Source organism: Mytilus californianus, unplaced genomic scaffold, assembly GCF_021869535.1.
Source record: "Mytilus californianus isolate M0D057914Y unplaced genomic scaffold, xbMytCali1.0.p SCAF_6, whole genome shotgun sequence".
NCBI lineage: Eukaryota > Metazoa > Mollusca > Bivalvia > Mytilida > Mytilidae > Mytilus > Mytilus californianus.
In genome coordinates, this window is record NW_026262712.1 from 109481515 (window position 1) to 109504561 (window position 23047).

A 23047-nucleotide genomic window follows, 5' to 3' on the forward strand; every position below is an offset into this window, starting at 1 on the left:
TCATTGTTTAGTGTTTCAGCAGCTTCAATCGGATTATCAACTACTAAGTACAATGAGGTATCGTCAGCAAATAATTTAATTTCTGCATGAATATCTTCGACAATGTCATTTATAAAGATTAAAAACAGTAGAGGCCCTAAAATAGACCCCTGGGGTACCCCTGCATTTACTGGTAGCCATTCAGAACTTGTACCATTTATTACCACACTTTGGGATCTTCCTGACAGATAATTTTCAAACCATTTCAATAAACTACCAGATATTCCAGCTTGTTGTAATTTGAAAAGAAGACCCTTATGCCAAACTCTATCGAAGGCTTTGCTTATATCACAGAAAACAACCCTTATTTCTTTACCACTATCAAGAGCTTTACCAAAATCATTTGAAATATTAACCAGTTGATTTACTGCTGAGTCCCCCCTAGTGAAGCCAGACTGATTATCGCTAAGAAACTTATTTTGTTTTAAGTGATTGTAAACATGTTTATAAACACAACGCTCCATACACTTTGATATAACACTCAAGAGGGAAATCGGTCTATAATTTTTCACATCATTTGGTTTATTACTTTTGAATACAGGGGAAACGTTTGCTCTTTTCCATTGATGGGGAAATACTGCACTACGCAAGGACAAGTTGAATAATTTACACAAAGGACTTTTAAGAATAGCTGAAGCCTCTTTTAACAGTTTTGGATTTATTAAATCAGGACCTGAAGCTTTTGATGGATTAATTATACTAAGAATGTCTTCCACTTCTGTTTCGTTAAGTTCTATTTCGTTGATTGTAGTTGAAGCATTAAGAGGTATAACGGGTAAAATTGTACTGGAGTCATCAATATTAGACTGGGATGCAAAAAAATGATTTAATTCGTTTGCTTTGTCGATATCATCAAATATAAGAGAATCATTTATTAAAAGAGGTGGTATACTTGTGTCTTTTGATTTCATACCTGTAATTTGATTTACGATTTTCCACCAATTCTTATTAGAGGAGTTGTTATTAATACCTTTTTTATCAAGGAATTATTAAAATCTTCTTTAGATTTTCTTACTAAATTGGTAACTTCGTTTCGTATTTTCCTAAATTTATTCCAGTCTTTCGAATTATTACGTCTTTTAGCAATTTTGTGTATTCGATTCTTTTTCCTTATCTTTTTCTTTATTTCATTAGTAAGCCAAGGGGGTTGATCCTTACGAACCGTTATTATTTTATTTGGAATACATTTATCGGCTGCATCTAAAATAATATGTGTGATATTTGCCGTCATGTCTTCAATATTATCTGAATCTGTTATTGAATTCCAATTATTTCCGGACAAAATATTTCTGTATTTTGTATAGTCGCCACGACCATACAACCATATTTTACGTTTGAAAGATTTATGACAGGTTTTGGGAAAATTTAAAAGACCAATAATAGGACAATGGTACCTCAATTGATCAAGAAGTGGCGGACCAACGCCACAGTACGTAACAGCATTTACGTTGTTTGTAATGAAAAGATCTAACAATGAAGAAGACTGTTCAGTAAAATGTGTTGGTTCGTCTATCAACTGATTCAAACTGAACTGTGTTAATAAAGGTATAATCTTAGAGTTAGCGCAACTTATTTGATTATCATTAAAATCGCCAGTAATCATTATGTAATCTACATGATTGTCGTTTAAGGCCATATCTAGTGAGTTTTCTAATTTCACCCAAATATCTTGCTCGCAATTAGGGGGGATATAGACAGTCCCAAAGAGAACTTTTTTACCATGTAATTTTAGTTCTAGCCACACAGATTCAAGGTTGTCCATTTCTATGTCTTGGCGTCGATGTGCAACTAAATTATTTTTAACATATACGACAACTCCACCGCCTGTTTTTTGTGGTCCTCAATCTCGACGGAAGGGGCTATGATAATTTAGTAAATTTATTGATTCGTCTGTGTTATTATTGTTTAGCCAAGACTCCGTAAAAGCTAATATGTCAAAATCATCATACTCCGCTTCTATAAGGTCCAATTTTGGTACGATACTTTGAATATTTAGGTGAAGAAATGACACAGATTTTGAGAACAATTCAGAAAAATTTGATAAATCAGCAATGTTAACGGTACTACCTGAGGAGTTTAAATCATCATTCGGACCAGGGTTTGTTTCTAACCCTGCTATTATTAACAGCATTTGAACAATAACAAGTATGAAAGAGAACGCAAATATAAATAATACATCACAGGAAGCATTGCTTTTAGTACATACATTAACATTTTTACAAATTTGGGATTTAGCATTTTTATTATATATTAAGAAATTGATCAACAGTGCTAGTGCGACTGCTTTCAATTTTGTTTTGCTAAAAAGTATTAGGTTGATACAGAATACATCAAGATATGTAAGTCTCTTTTTTATGTTAGTACCTGGAATAAATAGGCCAACTCTCATGCGATATTGTTCAATACTAATACCCATTTACTATGTAACACCTGATTGGTCTCTTTGAAGATGAGAGCGGCCAACTTCTAAACAAATACATCTTTGCATTTCATTTTTACAAAAGTAAGGGAAGTACATCATTTCAAACAGTTTGTGAGAACAAAATATATACAACAATGCATTTAATACAAATAAAAAAAGAAATAGGCACATTTATGTGACTATGTAGAGGTATATGTACCTCTGGCGTAGGAGAATAAAGAAATCTTAATTATTATGATTAAAGAAAAGATCAATACTACAACTTTGTTAACAATTCACATGTATAGTTATTATTGAATGGATCCCAAAAAAAATTGTCCAATCAAAGACAAGTTTGAGCAAATAAGACATGTGATTGGCCAAGAAGTCACGCACAAGTAAATAATTTTACTATCGGCGCTTGGGATAGTAAATTCCAAAATGACCTGTAAAAATAAAAATAAAAACCAAATTTTACTCATATATAGAAGGAAATTAAATTTTAAGTGATAAACATTTGAAAAGTGGTCGATATTTAGAATATTTTCTGTAAACTACGGAATTAATTCACAATGAGTATACATTTAAGAATTTAATCGCACATTATCTTAAGCGATTCGAAAAAAATGTTACTTAGAGTGAAAACAAGTTACCCACAAAGAAATATAATTTGTAAAGTGCTAGCTTTATAAAGGAATGACAATAAATTATAAAATTATAAAACTGTCTCTTAAGAATACAATTGAAGTGGCCATGCATAATATAAATATAAAGTTGTAAAAAGAAAAAAAAAACATTTTAATTTCATTTATAAAAGTCTATTTACGATAACAGTACTTAGGAGTGAGGCTCACTTCCAGATTCATGATTTGCGTCGGATACTGTTGGTGCTGTAGATAATGTTTCAGCATAGGTTCGAAGCCTGCACGGTGTTTCGTAACTCGGCGGTCTTTGCAGTTTTCTGTTGTAGTCAAGTCTGTCAAGAAAGTTTTTAGCTCCTGGACAACAGTAGACAGAGACGAAGTTGAGAAAAGCTGCCATTGTATTGACTTGGTGGACCTGTTCAATATTATCCTTTACAAAGATTTTGCCGTTCACGGTCCATGTATCTCTTATGTGATGCTCAATACGAAGCTGTCGAGCTTTAAATGCAATGGTGTTCCTGATTTTTGTGAGGTCCTCATTTACCCTGATATACCTGAGATCTCTGTTTTCTCTCATCGCTTTTTTACATTTCAGTATTCGTTTCTTAGCAAAGTGGTCTTTCAACTTAACAATCACCTGTCTGGGACGAGGTGGAACAGAATTTCTCGCACTGTTAGCCTTATCGGAGCCAGTACGAGGTTGACCAATACGATGGGATCGAACAACGTCGTTAATATCAATACTCTTATCAACAGACTTCAATAATTCTTTGACCAGCTCTGTCGTTTGTTCTGATGTTTCGCTACTCCCTCCATCCGGTATACCATTAATACGAAGTAAATCGCGACGACCGTACTGTTCTAAGGCATCAATATCGTCGCGTAGACTTTGGTTCTCCTTTGATAGTTTATCTATTTCGGATTTGTATTGTTGTATTGTTGCTTTGATGGTATAGTCTATCTCTTCATGTAAAAGTTCTTTTAGTTGAAGAGCTATTTTTACAATATCGGACTCAGCCAAGGAGCAAGTAATAGTTTGTGATGGTATGATGGGCTCTTGTACTTGTTGGTATTGGAGTGAACTGAGACCTGCTGAAACAGTAGCATGATGTATTACAGATGGGTCAATATCGACAGGAGGAGAGTCTGGGTCAGATTGAGACGACATAATGTATCTTTTTACAGATTCATTTTCAGGTGGCGATGGCTTGCTGAGACGGCGAAGTCGATTGGTGTTATCAGGTGTTTGCATTTGTTAAATGTTATATGTAAAGTTGATTACAATAGTGTTTACAATTACAGGTGACAGATTGTTGCATATTTACCTTCAATTTCGTTGAGAAGAGTTCACAGATATAAATAAATAAGTTATATACACAGCTATATACTAATGAAATTTATACATCAAATCCACATTTTGACGAAATATATCCTCAACGATCAATTAACCAACCATTTCATATCCTCCTAGAGGTAAAAAGTGTCTTTACGGATTACATTTTCAAATTTTTCTTGGAGCAAAAGAAAACACGTCCATTACCAGAACAGGCATGCGCAGGACTCCTTTTGATTCGGTTAATGATGTAACATATACCATTTGAAAATAATATAAGTTATTTTGCAGGTGAAGAATACAAGGAGTATGGGTACTAAAATTATTTTCGATAATAGTTACGGGCAAAACTTTCTTTCATACTGTTTTTGTCGAGCCTGCGACTTTTGTCGCAGAAAGCTCGACATAGGGATAGTGATCCGGCGGCGGCGGCGGCGGCGGCTACGGCGGCGGCGGCGTTAGCTAACTTCTTAAAAGCTTTATATTTTAGAGGGTGGAAGACCTGGATGCCTCATGTTACGAAGTTTCCGTCAGTCACATGTCCAATGTCCTTGACCTCATTTTCATGGTTCAGTGACTACTTGAAAAAAAAGTTAAGAATTTTTGTAATGTTAAATTCTCTCTTATTATAAGTAATAGGATAACTATATTTGGTATGTGCGTACCTTGCAAGGTTCTCATGCCCGTCAAACAGTTTTTACTTGACCTCGACCTCATTTCATGGATCAGTGAACAAGGTTAAGTTTTCGTGGTCAAGTCCATATTTCAGATACTATAAGCAATAGGTCTAGTATATTCGATGTATGGAAGGACTGTAAGGTGTACATGTCTAACTGGCAGGTGTCATCTGACCTTGACCTCATTTTCATGGTTCAGTGGTTATAGTTGAGTTTTTGTGTTTTGGTCTGTTTTTCTTATACTGTATGCAATAGGTCTACTATATTTGGTGTATGGAAGGATTGTAAGGTGTACATGTCTAGCTGGCAGGTGTCATCTGACCTTGACCTCATTTTCATGGTTCAGTGGTTATAGTTGAGTTTTTGTGTTTTGGTCTGTTTTTCTTATACTGTATGCAATAGGTCTACAATATTTGGTGTATGGAATGATTTTAAGGTGTACATGTCTAGCTGGCAGGTGTCTTCTGACCTTGACCTCATTTTCACGGTTCAGTGGTCAAAGTTAAGTTTTTGTGTTTTGGTCTGTTTTTCTTATACTGTATGCAATAGGTCTACAATATTTGGTGTATGGAATGATTGTAAGGTGTACATGTCTAGCTGGCAGGTGTCATCTGACCTTGACCTCATTTTCATGGTTCATTGGTCAATGTTTAGTTTACTTGGTTAATGTTAAGTTTATGTGACAGTTGTAATAAAGCTTTATATTTAGGACTATCAACATAATATCAATGATTAGTAAAGAAGGCGAGACATTTCAGCATCTGCACTCTTGTTTTATTTGCTATGCTTTTGAAATTGAGGTTGTTCTACAGAAATTTACACAAAAGGAATCTTGTGACCTTCAATACCCCATCTCCAAGTTTTAAAAAAAATTGGTAGAGTGGGGCGCACATATTCGCCGGGGACACAATGTCGCCGTTTTATGATTTTGAGGAGTAGAAACTTCAAAGGATAGCTGAAATGGAAGTAATATGCCGGTAAATTATATTCTTATAACAAATATGATTATTTTTTAAAAGAAAAAATTTCGGCACTTACATCAAAGGACCGAAAAACGGACAACGATTTTCGGCCAATTTCTTGAATGAAAAAAAAGAAAGATTTCAAAGAAGTATTTCTTAGTAATTCTTTGACTGATTGCCCTAAATTTCAGTTCTTTACACCTTTGAAAGGTCTGCTATATATCTATAATGAAATTGATTTGATAAATATTGTTTAAAGCTGCAGTTATTTGGTTTTAAATAGATGTGTACAAACGGCGATTATGTGTCCCCCTATGACAAAACATCAGGAAATTTCAAATAGCCTTTATCTAACTTTTCAGATGAATTTTTTCAGAAAAACACGTTTTCAAGCTAAGAGTATTTTGCTTTTGATGTTATCTTCATATAGAAATATCAGCATACTTCAAAAACTTAAAGGTTTGAACATGAACTGCAGAAAACATGGAAAATTATGGCGAAAATGAGCACCCCACTCTATAGGCCTACATCAAAAGGAACAATAAATTAAAAAAAATCATGACAAACAGAGGTTGACAAACATTCAATATGCAATCACATCTATATAACTTCATATATTAAATAGTCCCGTGTCGAGACAAGTTAAGATAAATTTAAGCCCGCCTCCTGAATTTATCCCTAAACATTAAATTCAAGAAAAAAATGTTCTTACATGTAATATAAAAAAAGACTACTGCTCACATGGTTTATGTATAGAGACAGCACAGGACAATGTTTCGAGGTTAAAATATCACGACATTACTCGCCTCCTTTTTTATCGGTAATTGTTAAATCAAAATGTTACTTATAGAAAAATAAAAGTTCTTGAACATGGGGAAAAACGATTATAACTGACCCTTCATTACCCTTTTAGAAGAAATTATGCCGGTACAAACCCTTTTTATACAGTGGCCGAGAAATATTTTTCACGAACAACTTTTGGCTATATATTACATTTTTTAAATATCAATTTTATAAAGTTATTTCTAATTGGATTTCAATCAACCAAAAGAAAAAAATTATCACAAATCTATTTGTTTATAAGTTATATTTATCCTTGGACAATTATCTTTTACTGGTGATATAAACAATAATTTTTTGTCCCGAAGTCTGCCATATATTTTTACCCAAATAAGTTTGCAAAATATAAATATCAATGTTCACATCAGTAGAAAACAAAAACAATCGAAGATAGAATTATGACCAAATAAACAAATATATACTCCCGACAATTCTGTGTTTTTCAACTCATGGTTTGGTAAAATCCGCCAATAAATACCCTAAAATATCTTTTTAAATACAGTTATGATATGAAAATATGAAGCCAAAAATTGTAGGTGGCAAATACGTATTGCATATACTTTACAATATTCCCTTGCAATTAAAAAAAGAACTTTTAATAATTGGTCTTGCGTTTTGGAGAATTACTACAGTCGAAAATTTAAAGGGAAATCACACCATTTATACTACTAATAATAATTCATTGAAATTTTGCATGTAGACAGATCATACTTATTAAGATATTTTAGGCGAAAAAAAAATTGGGGTCACCGATGTTGTTTTCGAGATATGACGTCATCAAAACTTACAGAATCGCGTTATAACGAAATATAGAAATACCGCTCTAAATTGTTAAAAAAAACAAACTTATTGAAAAAACATGTTTAACTGGAATAACAAAAACAGTCAAATGTAACTTGTACCTTATGAACATTTATTTGTCTCGGTTTCCTTATTTTTGAAGGCATTTGAACATTTCCCGCCATTTTTAATTGCTATTTATAATAGATTTTTCTTGAAATAAAAAAAATCTACTAATGTTTTTCCCTTCAAACTTCTGCAAAAGTTGCAGCTTCAGGGAAGATTTTAAAAGCATAAATAAAACAGGGGGGTCACCGATGTTTTAAATCCGCTAAAACGGAAATAATCTTTATTATTGAATTTTGGCGGGAACTATAACCTTTTAACGTTATAGAACGACGTTGCTGGTATAACAGCATTTCTTGCAATGCTTGGGTTGAATTAAACCTTTTCACTACAAAATATAATATCATTTTTGAACATTTTTTAAGGTATTTTGATTATTCGTTGATATCTTTATCAATCTATCGAATCGTTAAACATAGATACAATAACAGTTTATTATAAAGTAATTGTCAAAGTTGAAGTCATCTCATTTTTTTAATTGCATTTGTTGTATGGGGAAAACGAATGTTTGCCTCATGCCGTATTATAGAAATAATTTTCGGCTTCCAGATAAAGAATCTTCTACCTCGGAAGACTGAGGGTATCCGGGTTGAAAAGTAACACGTTCCTTTTAGACTGCAGGCAGAATAATTTCGTTACCATAATTTCACTAGCTTGTCCATTCGCACCGGGAAGATAAAACCTGAAATGCCGTGTTAAAAATGCCATACCTGTTTATCCGTATTTTACTTATAAATGGACTTAGTTTTTCTTCCAGTTAACATTACATACAGTATGCAGTTAAAGTTTTTAAAACATTTATTAGATCCATAAACTATCCTAGATTTATACCAAACTTGGACAGAAGCTTCTTACAGTCAAAAGATAGTATCGAGAGGAATATTTTTATTGATTTTTTTCTTCATTTTTGTTGAGCCTGCGATTAACAGCAAAAGTAGGCGAGACACTGGGTTCCGTGGAACCCTTACGAATTTTTTTATCAGATGACAAATGAGAGTGTGGATAACCTTTGATGTAGAATAAGAGTTCGAGTTCCAGCTAAATTTAGAGTTAAAGTTCCAGTTTTATTTTTAGTTCGAATGTTAATTCGAGTAAGAGTTCTTGTTAAAGCTCGAGTTCACCTTAGAAACTTTCGAGTTATACTGTAAGATAGAATTAATTCTGGTAAGAGTTAAAATTTTGAGATCTGAGATCCGATGAAATTAAAAGAAAGATTGCAGTTTCTATTTTCTGTTGGTGCACCTCTCTTTCTTGAATTGTATATTCTTTTATCACATTTATGTTTCAGTATGGTATAGCCTATATACTTTTTTTTGCCAAAACTGATTAATGATAGGTAATTTGAAAATATCTGATTGATTGTGTGTGCCACTTTCAGCACTCTGCTATATCATGTTGGCCATTTTTTTTTTAAAGAACCAAGGTATCAAGAGTAAATCAACTACCTTTGTACTCTGTCCTTTACAGTCATGATCGGAATTTGACAATCTCCCTATATCACTGTTTGTTGACATGCAAGTGATCACATTGAGTGATCTGAACACGAACCTACATCTGAACTACTAGTTTTTGTTTTGTTTTTGTTTTCGTTTTTTTCTTGATTTTTGCAAAACTTTCAGTGGCAAATATAACATGAATATCAGCACAAAATTTTTTTCTATATGAGATGAATACTCTTTCACAAGACGGACCTTAATGTGATGGTTACAGATTAGCACTCTGAAAGACATGTTACTCTACATAAATACATGTGTGTGTGTTAAATATTTCTCTTGTTGGAGTCTTGTAAAGCCAAATATACAGTGTGGATTTTTTGTTGTTGTTGTAGGCAGTACGGTCATCAATAGTACAAAAATAACTAGGCATAGTGTTTGATATTCCCAGATTGCTCTGACGTCTAGCGGCCTTATTTTTTAACTTCCTTTTCGTACAGTTCGCTATAATTGACAGTTTGAAGAAATACTACAAAATATGATTTTTTTGTGTGCCCAAATTATGTAAGCCTGTACAAAGCATTAAAGGAAGATTGAGTATAATGTACTATATAATACGGTGCTAAATTTCTTTGATTTCGACAGACAGCAACCGATGTAAAATTATGTATGCTTCTTTTACAGTGATGTTTAACTGGCGTTATTCTTATATAACGTTTGATATTTCAACAAATATGATTACTCTACGAATCACTCGTGTTCATGTGTTTGTGCCCCTATACCCCCCTTCCCAAAAAAAAAGAAACAGAGAGAGAGAGAGAGATCTAGAGAGAGAGAGAGAGAGAGAGAGAGAGAGAGAGGCGTTTGACACCAAAGGAACATCGAAACTCATTGTTCTTATTTACATCCCTCTGTTGGACAGAAAACTAGAAATTCCGGAAGCTGTACGCTTACATGCTGTTACTCTTGGTATATTGTTATTTTTTCCAGTATATTCCCACATACCGCATCGCGACGATACGCTGCCAACAGTTGGGTTACACTAATGACAGGACAATTGCCCGTATTGACCGGATGAGATATAAATAGTCAGAACTTTTTTGTTATTTGATAGATTATTTTAATATTTGAAGACCTTAGAAATATATGACTATATTTTATGAATATTTAACAAAAAAAAGTTGACCGGACGGATTTCACACTCACTGATGTACGCTTTACAATATTGAACTGATCGACAAAAAGTGTTACTAGTAATATCTCTTTTTTTTTACAATATTTTTTCATACAACTAGAAAATCTGCGAGATTAATAGTTATCTTATATGAAAATTTAAACTTCATAGTAAAACAAAATGTTTTTCTAAAAAAAAAGTTGACCGGACAGATTTCACATTCGCCGATGTACGCTTTGATTATACTGAAATGATCGACAAAAAGTGTTATAAATATCTCTTTTGTTTTTAAATATTTTTTTTCTTCGTGAAACTAAGAAATCTGCGAGATCAATAAATATGTTAATATAAGAAAATATAAACTTTACAGTAAATAAAAAAAGTTTTTCTACAAAAAAAGTTGAGCTGACGGATTTCGCTACAAATAATAAAGACCAGATCAACAAAAAATGTTGATATTTCTCATATCTAACAATATTTTTTGGTGAAATTAATAAACCTTTAAGAAAAATAATTGTATAAATGGTATTGTATGTAAATACTAACTCAATAATAATAATAATAATAATAATAATAATATCTTTATTTAAAGAAAGTAACTCATTTGAATTAAACCCAATCGTAAGGTAATTCAAGACCATATCAAGACCACTTTCTGCTATTTTTTTGCCATACATTTTGTCCGTTTCGAGTAGCATTTTCATTTTTTGCACTCAAATCAAAACGTCATTTGCTTTCTCTTGCTTTAGTGAACGTCCCTTTGAGCGGGCCGCCATTTTAGAAATTTTAGAAATTAGCAACCTTTACGACGGACTCGAAACGGCGACGTCATAATACGGTCACGACACTATAGCGGCGCCGAGAGCGATGCGTATAAACAATAGTGTGATTTCCCTTTAAATGGGTAAAGTAATTAACACGTAAATTGCACAAATTCAACAGTAATTTCATAAAATTTATCAGTTAACTTTACATTCATGAATCTCCATGGTCCATCAAGAAGCAAATTTGTATAGAAAGATTTTAATCGGTCAATATAGCATTATCAAAATGATCTCCTGGTCACCGCCATTGTGAGTGCCGTTCGCGTAGAAAAAAACAACTATATAGATCAATATGAGAAAAAAAAAACGCCAAAAAGACGACGTCAAAAGAATTTGGTACTGGCGACGTCAAATTGTCATTGCCTATTAGAAACGTCGAAACGTTGATTTTTGTCGAGCCTTCGACTTTTGTCGAAAAAGTGAGACATAGCGATCCTACATTCCGTCGGCGTCGTCGTCGGCGGCGTCCACAAATATTCACTCTATGGTTAAAGTTTTTGAAATTTTAATAACTTTCTTAAACTATCCTGGATGTCTACCAAACTTGGACAGAAGCTTGTTTATGATCATAAGATAATATTCAAATGTAAATTTTGTTAAAAAACAAATTCCATTTTTTCCGTATTTTACTTATAAATGGACTTAGTTTTTCTGCCAGGAAACATTACATTCACTCTGTGGTTAAAGTTTTTGAAATTTTAATAACTTTCTTAAACTATCCTGGATTTCTACCAAACTTGGACAGAAGCTTGTTTATGATCATAAGATAGTATCCAGAAGTAAATTTTGTAAAAACAAATTCCATTTTTTCCGTATTTTACTTATAAATGGACTTAGTTTTTCTGCCAGTTAACATTACATTCACTTAGTGGTTAAAGTTTTTAAAATTTTAACAACTTTCTTAAAATATCCTGGATTTGTACCAAACTTGGACAGAAGCTTGTTTATGATTAAAAGCTAGTATCTAGAAGGAAATTTTGTTCCATTTTTTCCGTATTTTACTTATAAATGGACTTAGTTTTTCTTCCAGTTAACATTACATACAGTCTGCAGTTTCAGTTTTTAAAACATTTATTAGATTCATAAACTATCCTGGATTTTTACCAAACTTGGACAGAAGCTACTTACAATCAAAAGATAGTATAGAGAGGAATATTTTTATTAATTTTTTTCCTCATTTTTGTTGAGCCTGTGATTAACAGCAAAAGTAGGCGAGACACTGGGTTCCGCTGAACCCTTACGAATTTTTTTAAATGTGGCATCAAGAGGGTTAAAGACCAAACAGCCTATTGTTTATGCGCATCAACTAACGCAACTTGATAGTGACATAAAAGCTCTATGACGTTGTTTCTGGCCATGAAAAAAATGTCAAATTATAACGTCCTTTTTCGCGTTTTTCACGGATTGCAACATGGTGTACGCTTAAAATTACGTCTTCCAAGAAAAGTGGAATTAAGCGTCGCGCTGATATTTAGTGGAAATTAAACACGAATGGACACAAAAGATACTGCACTATCTGTAACTTCCGTACTAATAAAATAATGAAATATAAATTTTGAACTCGGCTTTTTGCATTTGCGCCGATCTGCATTTAACTTTTTTTCCTTTACTTGCGCCTATTTTGTCTTTCATTTGCGCCGATTGTGTACAGGTAATTATAGGTGAAAGTTATTTTTTTGATTTATCATATAAACCTCTTCCGTTATCCAGCTATACATATGTTATGAATTGTCAACTATATAAGGTATATAATTGTTGTCCCCTGCTCACAAAGGGGCGGTGGGAGTAGAATTTTGAGCAGGATAAGTCAATTTAAAAGATATCTGTGCATTCTGCTTACATCAATACAAATCACGGAGTAAATTTCTATTTCTATTTCTATCTAAGCACCACAATAAAATCCATAAAAACGTATTACAATGAATTAATTATTATCTGTTCTTGCCGAGTATTTTATATGCTACACATCTGGTATATAAATAAGAAGATGTGGTATGATTGCCAATGAGACAATTCTCCACAAGAGACCAAATGACACAGAAATTAACAACAATAGGTTACCGTACGGCCTTCAACAATGAACAAAGTCCATACCGCATAGTCCGTTATAAAAGGCCTCGAAATAACAAATTTAAAACAACGGACCGTGGAAGGGCTGTATAGCCAGTCAATGTCGTTAAAAACTTCCACCGTTATGTAAAACAATTCAAATGATATATTCCTTTCACGTCATTTCATCTTTTCTATACGTGTTGTACTTGCAAACAACGAAGTCCATCTTTTCTTTCTCGTGTCAAACCGAAGTTCTCGAAAAACATGACGAAATTGATCTTAAACATAAGGGAACACTGTTTATATCCATATTTTACCAATATACATTCTAGGTTTACTGCATATACATGTATTTAATCGTAAAGCAAATATAGTATCGGCGCTAGTGATAACAAAATAAAATAGGCACTGATGAAAGAATCAAATCCGCGCAAATTAAAGATCGAAAATGTTTTTAATCGGCGCAAGTTTCGTACGTCCGTGTAACACTGATAAATTTTAATGACTTACGCTTAGAATTTGAACTTGAAAATTGAGTTTCAGAAGGTTTTAAATTAGCCGATAAACAATACTTTAGAGAAGTTTCGATATACTGGCAACATATGTATGTTGAGATTAACTTATTTCTCGATGATTCTTGTAAAATAATATCTGATCTTGCAATGAAGTTAAATAAAAATGATAAAGGTTCATTGTCTTTTGTCATTTGTTTCATTTTACATGGTCTTAAGGAGAAATAATAAAGATTTCGCCTGATCTCACTGAAGCTGAAGGCAAAAAATATAAGAAATTAATACTCAGTGAATGTGAATTAAAATCAGAATTTACGGTGTTTAAAACTAATCTTGTATGACAAAAAAAATGCTTCAAGAATAAGATCCAACCTTAAATTTCTCACTTTCAAAAAGCTATAATGACCGGAAAGTTTGAAAACAAATTTCGATTTCGAATGCGGGCAATTTATACATACAGCCTGGTCTTTGTTTTAATTGCCAAAATGAGCAATTTAGATACATAATATTTCATCCTGTTTTGAGAAATTCTTTATAGTTTTCAACGGAAAATAATTTGTTAGATTCTAAATTATTTTTTGAATTAAAAACTTATTTGTATTTTACATTTACTATCTCGTTTATTCATTACACGTGAGGTATAGTAATAACGGTGATCGTATTTTATGATAAATGAATGTATAACGTTTTAGAATCAAAAACTTTAATTCATATACTATACCTTTAATTTTAATGTCTTTATATTTTAAATATTCAAAAATAATGAATCCACAAGCTAGATGGAATAATTTGTATACGCTCGTATTAGTCGGAACACATAATGGTATTAAGAAGTCCGTCCGTGCTTATGTCTGTCCGTCTGTCAACAGTGGCGAAGAAGTGCGCTAGGGCAAACTTCTGAAACTGACGCGACGAAAAAGCCCACACATCTAGTCTAATATAGTCAAATAGTCTGTAAGTTAGCCAGTGTAATCTTTCATTTCTCTTTTTATTTTAAAAGATTTTGCTAATGAGTGGGAGAGGACAAAAACAGACTTTACTTTCAAACGCGGCGTAAAAGGTTATTTCGAACAATTTTTCATTCCGACGGATGATTTGTCTGAAGGTTAATTTTGTGCGGCAACAACATCATGAGATCTGATACTGATACATACATGTGATCTCTTGTATTACCAGATAATAAAGTAGATGAATATAGTTGTTATTCTGGAAAATTTAAATGTGGGTTTCAAACGTCCAATTTGAGATTTTTTTCAAACAGTGCTCCACCAAGGAAAACATGTACTATGATATCAGATTCAATTTTCTGAAGAACGACAACTCTTTTCTTCAAAACGAACTAGAAAAAAATATGAAAATGACTCATAACTTTTTTGAAAGGTCGGTGACATATACTTTTTTTTGCTTTATTTTATAGAGTACACATGGCACTTTCTTTCTTGAAATTTTTATGAAGAAATCACTGGTAGATATTTTTTAATACTGGAAACGTTTTTCATTCTGACGTTATATTTTTGGCGGGAATAAAATAAACCATATTTTCAAAGATCAAAACAATAAGAGTCTTAAACTCTTGAACCTGTATTTGATAGACACAATAAAGAGCCAAAAGTTGTTCGTGAAAAATACTTCTCGGCCATTATATAAAAAGGGTTTGTACCGGCATAATTTCTTCTAAAAGGGTAATGAAGGGTCAGTTATAATCGTTTTTCCTCATGTTCAAGAACTTTTATTTTTCTATAAGTAACATTTTGATTTAACAATTACCGATAAAAAAGGAGGCGAGTAATGTCGTGATATTTTAACCTCGCAACATTGTCCTGTGCTGTCTCTATACATAAACCATGTGAGCAGTAGTCTTTTTTTATATTACATGTAAGAACATTTTTTTCTTGCATTTAATGTTTAGGGATAAATTCAGAAGACGGGCTTAAATTTATCTTAACTTGTCTCGACACGGGACTATTTAATATATGAAGTTATATAGATGTGATTGCATATTGAATGTTTGTCAACCTCTGTTTGTTATGATTTTTTTTTAATTTATTGTGTCTTTTGATGTAGGTCTATACCACTTTTTTTAAACTTGGAGATGGGGTATTGAAGGTCACAAGATTCCTTTTGTGTAAATTTCTGTAGAACAACCTCAATTTAAAAAGCATAGCAAATAAAAAACAGTATGAAAGAAAGTTTTGCCCGAAACTATTATCGAAAATAATTTTAGTACCCATACTCCTTGTATTCTTCACCTGCAAAACAACTTATATTATTTTCAAATGGTAAATGTTACATCATTAACCGAATCAAAAGATTAAAAATAGGTGCAGATTTTAGAGGCCGTAATAACCGCTGCTGGATTTGTGTAAAAAAAATTGTGCCAGTAGAGGGTGTCTCCTCTTATATATCTTTTCGTGTTCTCTTCTAACGAATGCAAACAAATTGTGTGTTCATTTTGGATTTTTTTTAATGTGAATCATCGCACTGAGAAATAGAGAATACTATTATCGACAAGATCCATTTAAGTGAAATTACAAAAATGAATGTCGAACACTCGGAGAACATATTGTTTCATCAGTTTATTCTCTATAATTTATTTATGAATATTTCATGACCAGGTCTGTGGTATCTGTTTAGTGAAAATCAAATCCCTAGCTTCTGTTTAATCCGGAGAAGTCAGACTTCAAATAAAAACACTGGTCCATTTAAAATTTCAAGCTGGATACAGATGGTGCATGTATGGATAAAAATACCAAATAATGCCATGAACCGGTAAGTTAAAACAAAATCTGTACGGGGTCTATCTGTAATTTAATTAAGCTGATGCTAAATGTTGATGAATAATCCCTGTTCATAATCAAACCGTGGCAATACCATCATCTCCTTGAAATCATATTGGAAATAGAAATACAGAACCCGTTACATCTCTCTAAAGGTTAAAATTCAGTAATTTTTCATTTATTTTCAATTAAATGATTCAAACTTATTTGTGATACTTGTACACGAGTATGAATAAGCCAAATATAGTATTATGAATTAGGCTATTAATTTTCTCAATTGAATTGTTTCACATTTTTTATTTTGTGGCCATCTATAGGCGACTAGTGGTATTCTTTTTTTTTCCATTGTTGAAGGCCGTGCGGTTGCCTGCAATATTGCTAACATCCACTTCATTTCAACTTTGGTCGATTGTTGTCTCATTGGCAGTTATACCAAATATTTGTCGCTGAACTAAATGGCATGCAATTAATTAATCGTAAATTCAGTTTTAAAATAGCTTTAGTTAAAATTTAAATTTAATATTTCGTCTATCTACTACGTGAAGCCGACTGAAAGTGTCCGTCAATAATGCACCATGTAATGTTTAATGACAACATTTCATCCTAAAATGTTTGTAAAAACATTTCCTACGGGATTCACACAAATAAAACAGTCTAAGTTTACGAAATATATGTTTGTAAAAAAAAATTAAGCCTTTCCTCCTTCATGGCAGGAACTCAGCTAGCAATAATAATGAACACTTGGAACAGCAAAAGGAGTATAAAACATGGTTAAATTCCGAATGGCAAAAACAAATATATATGAAATTCTGTTTATCAAATTAAAGTGAAGTATTTGTCGCTTATCAATCAAACACCTTTTGGATAATAGGAACTCAATTTAGATAAGAAAATGTGTGCATTGGCAGTGTGTATTGTATCGACAATGTTAGTGGATTTCTGTTTGAGTTCCATGCTTAAAATTAGTGTTTTATAAATTTGCATAACTCCAAATTTCAATATTCTTTTAATATTTACCGAGTCCTCTTGGGCAATGATTCTGTCATGAGTGGATCGATTTCCCGTTTCAGACTGATAGGGTAAACACATAATCATTCATATTCGAACATACGTAATGTGCGAAACTTTCTAAAACATTTTTCAACACACAGTCGGACGAATATGTCGGAAATGCGGTCAATAAAGTATTTTATATTATGATAGTCTGATAAGTCACGATGCCAAAAAAAAAGGGCGACCCGGTCTTGTTCAATTATCTTGTGTTTCCAGCTCTTATGTCAATCTTTTAATTTTCAGCACCAGTGTCATGTGCGTACTTGCAAATATAAAAAAAAACCAACGTTGGCGTTTGCCGCTGGAACACGTTTTTTTTTAGAGAAAGAAAATTCAATTTACTTGTGCCATAATTATAACGTCACAATGACGTCATGGATATTACGTCATTGCTTCAAAATACACTAGATGACCGATGGTCAACATTGTTAAAAAGCTTTAACTATTTAGTGAAGTATAGGTTGCAAAGTTTTGATTTATAATATATACTTAATGTAATATTGTTGAAACGACATATATGTCGCCTTGGCATCAAACCCCCAAACGACTTATATGTCGCATTGGCATCAACACGGAAACGACATATATGTCGCCTTGACATCAAACCCCCAAACGACTTATATGTCGCATTGGCATCAACACGGAAACGACATATATGTCGCCTTGGCATTAAAAGGGTTAATAGTGATAACAACTGAATCAATGCAACAAAAGAATTATGATATCGCAATTGTAAATATGAATTATATGAGACGTGGGTATACGTCAGTGAGACAGCTACCCAACACAAATAAACATTAAGATATATCAAAAACTTTCTTTTTTAGTTGTTTTTTTTGCGATTAAAATATTTATGTCTATTTAAATCTGAGACGTCACTGCAAATACGTGCATATCAAATCAACTAATAAATGTTCAATCAGAAAAAAACTGGCCTCAAATGTTAGCGTGTTCGCCTCTATTGCAGAAGGACATAGGTTAACCCTGTCGAGTCAAACTAAAGGCTTCAAAAATGGTATTCTCCACTAAGCACAAGATATTTAACAGCAAATACTGGTAGGCTCGAAGTCAGATTAATGTTTTCATGTATAAGCGATAAAATGCCCCGAAATTACAAAATGTTAACCAGTTCAAAAGAGGAAATCAACAACCTGATTTATGACAAAACAATTAACAAAAACATTTATGACAGACAGCAACGAACGATAACCATATTGGACCAGAGGCTTCTGGTTTTGGACAGGCACATTCAGAATGTTGCGTTGTAAAAAAGGTTTGTGAGCGCTCAATCCTCCCTGACTTAAGTCAGTGGTTTGACAGAAAACATAAGAATTTGTTTGTCTGGTTTTTTTTAATTTACTCATGATAATGTCGGGCCTTCTCTAACTTGTGAATTCATTTGTTATTTGGGTATTTTTTAATTTTTGTGCGCTTTATAGAATGAACATTTTTTTCTACACTGAAATAACTATTTTTCCTTTCAGGGAAATGAAGACAATCTTATTAAGCTGTGTAAACTGAAAGGGGCTACCGGTAGAGAGATACATTTATGTGTATGTAAGTATTAGAGCGTATGTCATGAATGTACATGATATATCTCAATTGTTTATGCGTTTATATAAACGGACATATTTCATCTCTACGCATAAACCCCGTACTAAATAGTGTATTCGTTGTATTTGAATGACCTTAGTGGTCAAGACCAATACCACTTTACCTTATTTTTATTACCATATATATATAATGTGTGTTTGAGTCTTCGTTTGTTCACCCCTGGACGTTAAGCAGCCAACAATCAATCAACCATCGATCGTTCACTTAATGATAAAATGTAATGAATCTACTAGCTTTAGTATAACATAGGGTTTGCTTTTTAGGGTGAAGAATATTCTTTGTTTTACTGTCTATTATTATGCTCTTCAACTTCATACTTTATTTGTTTTTCTTAACTTTTTTGTTCGAGCGTCACTGATGAGTCTGTTGTAGACGAAACGCACATCTACCTTACAAAATCATAAGTCTTGTATCTATAAGGAGTTTAATATATGACATTTTTATACAGAAATAGGAATTTAGCTTGATCAAACAAGTGGGCTTAGTATTTATACAATTTAGAATCTGTAATTGCATGGAAAATTATAAATTTCAGGGGTCAACATGAGGTCTTCAACATTTAGACAAGTGTGTCTATATAATCTGTCAAACTCTAAATCGACCCAGATCCGAAAAAGTGGTCAATAAATGTTACAGACTATCAGAGATCTTTCATTGCTAACAAAGTCTACAAAGACAAAAAAATGATTGAAGATAAAGTAGAAATGACTGAACTGTTTCAAGGCTTGGGACAGGTACATGGACATGTGAAGGGATTAAAGTAGTTTTTTGGAGATCCTAAACCTTACCCTTTTATCTCAGTCGTTGAAAAAACAAAAGTCATATAAAGGAATAAACAAGAGAAATCAGTACAAAAAAATGCTTAACTCTATAATAACGATATACTAGCTGAAATGTAGTTATGGAAAATGATTGACATAGAATTAACAAATACTTTATACACACGATAAATCTTTTTTAGACAAAGGAACGTCCCAAATGACAGTAGATCCAAATTGTACAATTGCTTCGATGATGCTTCTTGGCGGTTCCATGAACATGTCACCCCATGGGGGAAGTATGGTGGCGGACAGTTTTCGTGAACAGCAATCAATGAACAATGATCCAAATAATAATGATGATAACAAAGCAAACATTACGTCAAAATCCAGTGTTTCTTTTTGTTTGAGACCCAGCATTACAGACAACCACCAAAATCTACATATACCTAAGAATACTAGTATACAAATGTCGAAGACTAACAATACTAGTCTACAAATACCAACGTCTAACACTACTAGTCTACAAATGTCAAAGTATAACAATACTAGTCTACAAATACCAACGTCTAACACTAAACAAATACCAACTTCAAAGAATACTACAAAAATCTCTGTTATTCCAAAGTCGTCAACGCCATTTCTCTTTCCCGCGCCTAACTTTTTCTCACCTTCGAATTTTCTAACACCATTTTATTTGACGACACCGTTAAATACGGCACAAACGGTTTTCTTCCCAGATAGTTTTGACTCTAACCTAGCTAGAGAAAGATTGTTAAACGAACGACCATCAAGTCAAAAAGAAGCAAAGCAACAGGTATGTATCAGTATTACGAAAGGACAGAAGTTTACATTGATTGTTTTTGTCCGAATAATATAGTTATATTTACCACATGAAGTTGAATATGCATTGTTTGCCAAATATATGTAACAGGCTTTCCGTCTACTTGTATTTCATACAAAAAATCACAGAAAAGCAGAGGCGTAAATATTTGTTTAAAGCATCTCATATGACCATGGTCCTGACTTTTTTCATGGTTCAGCGACTACAAAAAACATGCATAAATTTTTTTATCATGTGCATTTCTCACTTAAGAGAAATAGGATAACATTATTTGGCATATAGGGAACCCTTGCAATATCTGCATGTCCGCTAGACAGAATTCGCCTGACCTTGGCCTCATTTCACAAATCCGTTAAAAGTTCAAGTTTTCGTGATAAGGTCCGTTTCTCAGATGCTATAAGCTGTAGATCAACTATATTTGGTGTATGGAATGATTGTAAGGTGTACATGTCAGATTGGCAAGATTGATTTGACCTTGACCTCAATGTCATAGTTTCTTTTGTCACTGTTAAGTTTTAGTGATTAGGTTGGTCTTTCAGATACTATAAGTAGAAGATCTATATTTGATGCGTGAATGATTGTAAGGTGTATATAGTAATGGCAGCTAGGGTTTATATGATTTTGACCTAATTTTTACTGTTAAATGGTCATGTTCAGTTTTCACGATTTGGTCCATTCTTAGACACTATAAACATCAGGTTTATTATATTCGGTGTGTGGAATGATTGATAGGTGTACGTGTCAGTCTTGCAAGGTTCATCAAACCTTGACCTAATGTTCATGGTTCATTGATCAACATTAACTTCTGTGGTTAGGTCTGTTTCTCGGATACTTTAAGCAAGAGTTTAACTATAGTTGGTGTGCGTAATGACCGTAAGGTGTACATGTCCTTCTGGCTGGCTTCATCTGACCGTGACCGCATTTTGCATATGGATTATTGATATTGATATTGTAGGTTTATGTGATACTTGTAGTAAAATCTTAAGACTCTTTATAACAATTCAATCATGATCAGTTAGACAATGTCAATCACTTCTTTTCACATACAATGAAAGTGAATACATGGTAAAACAATACACCATATCCAAACAACAACATGTGACAACATACTTAAACGAAACAAGATTGGTCCAAACACCAACCATGAATTTCAAATAACGCATCACAAGGTTCTTTGTGGTCTAAGACTTACAAAATTTAGTCTATTATAAACGAAATATAGCAAAAGATTTTCATTTTTTTTCAAAACAAGACTTTACTACTTTACTTTACCTGTTGACAATATGACAATATGAAATATGAATGATATATGTTAATCTAATTTACATAATTTCGCAGAATAAGTATGTATAATTTGCTCACATTTCTTCAATTTATTTTAGAAGATTGACGTGCCAGACATTCTGATTACAGAAGACTGACAAACTTGAAAACTATTGTACATTTTGTATATGCATCTTTTGTATATGAATTTAATGGAAAATGTACGTTGAGAAATTAGTGCTTTTGAAATAATTTACTACATATGAATATTATTGTATACTATAAAGTTTAAGTACTGTCGTGACAATGTATTGAAAATTTTATTGTTGCATTTTTTGTGATTTAAATATGTTTGGACAACAGTACCACTTGTATCACTTACAATATTTGGCCTAAATAAATGTTAATGTGGTCGTGCATAATTTTTTTCATTTTGAGTCCTTGATTAAGCCTAAATATAAATATAAGAAGATGTGGTATGATTGCCAATGAGACCACTCTCCATAAGAGACCAAATGACACAGAAATTAACAACTATAGAGGTCATCATACGGCCTACAACAATGAGCAAAACCCATACCGCAGCTATAATAGGCCCCGAAATGACAAATGTAAAACAATTCAAACGAGAAAACTAACGGCCTAATTTATGTACAAAATAATGAACGTAAAAAAAAATATGATACACATATACACAACAAACGACAACCACTGAATTACAGGCTCCTGACTTGGGACAGGCACATACAGAATGTGGCGGGGTTAAACATTTTTTTTTGGCGCCCAACCCTCCGCTGACCTGAGATAGTGGTGTAAGAGCACAACATGAGATTCATTAGATAAATATAAAGCACAAAAACTACGGACAGAAATACTTAAGACAAAAAGAACCGATATGAGCAATTACTGAAAGCTAGTTCAAAGTCAATAACAACTAACAA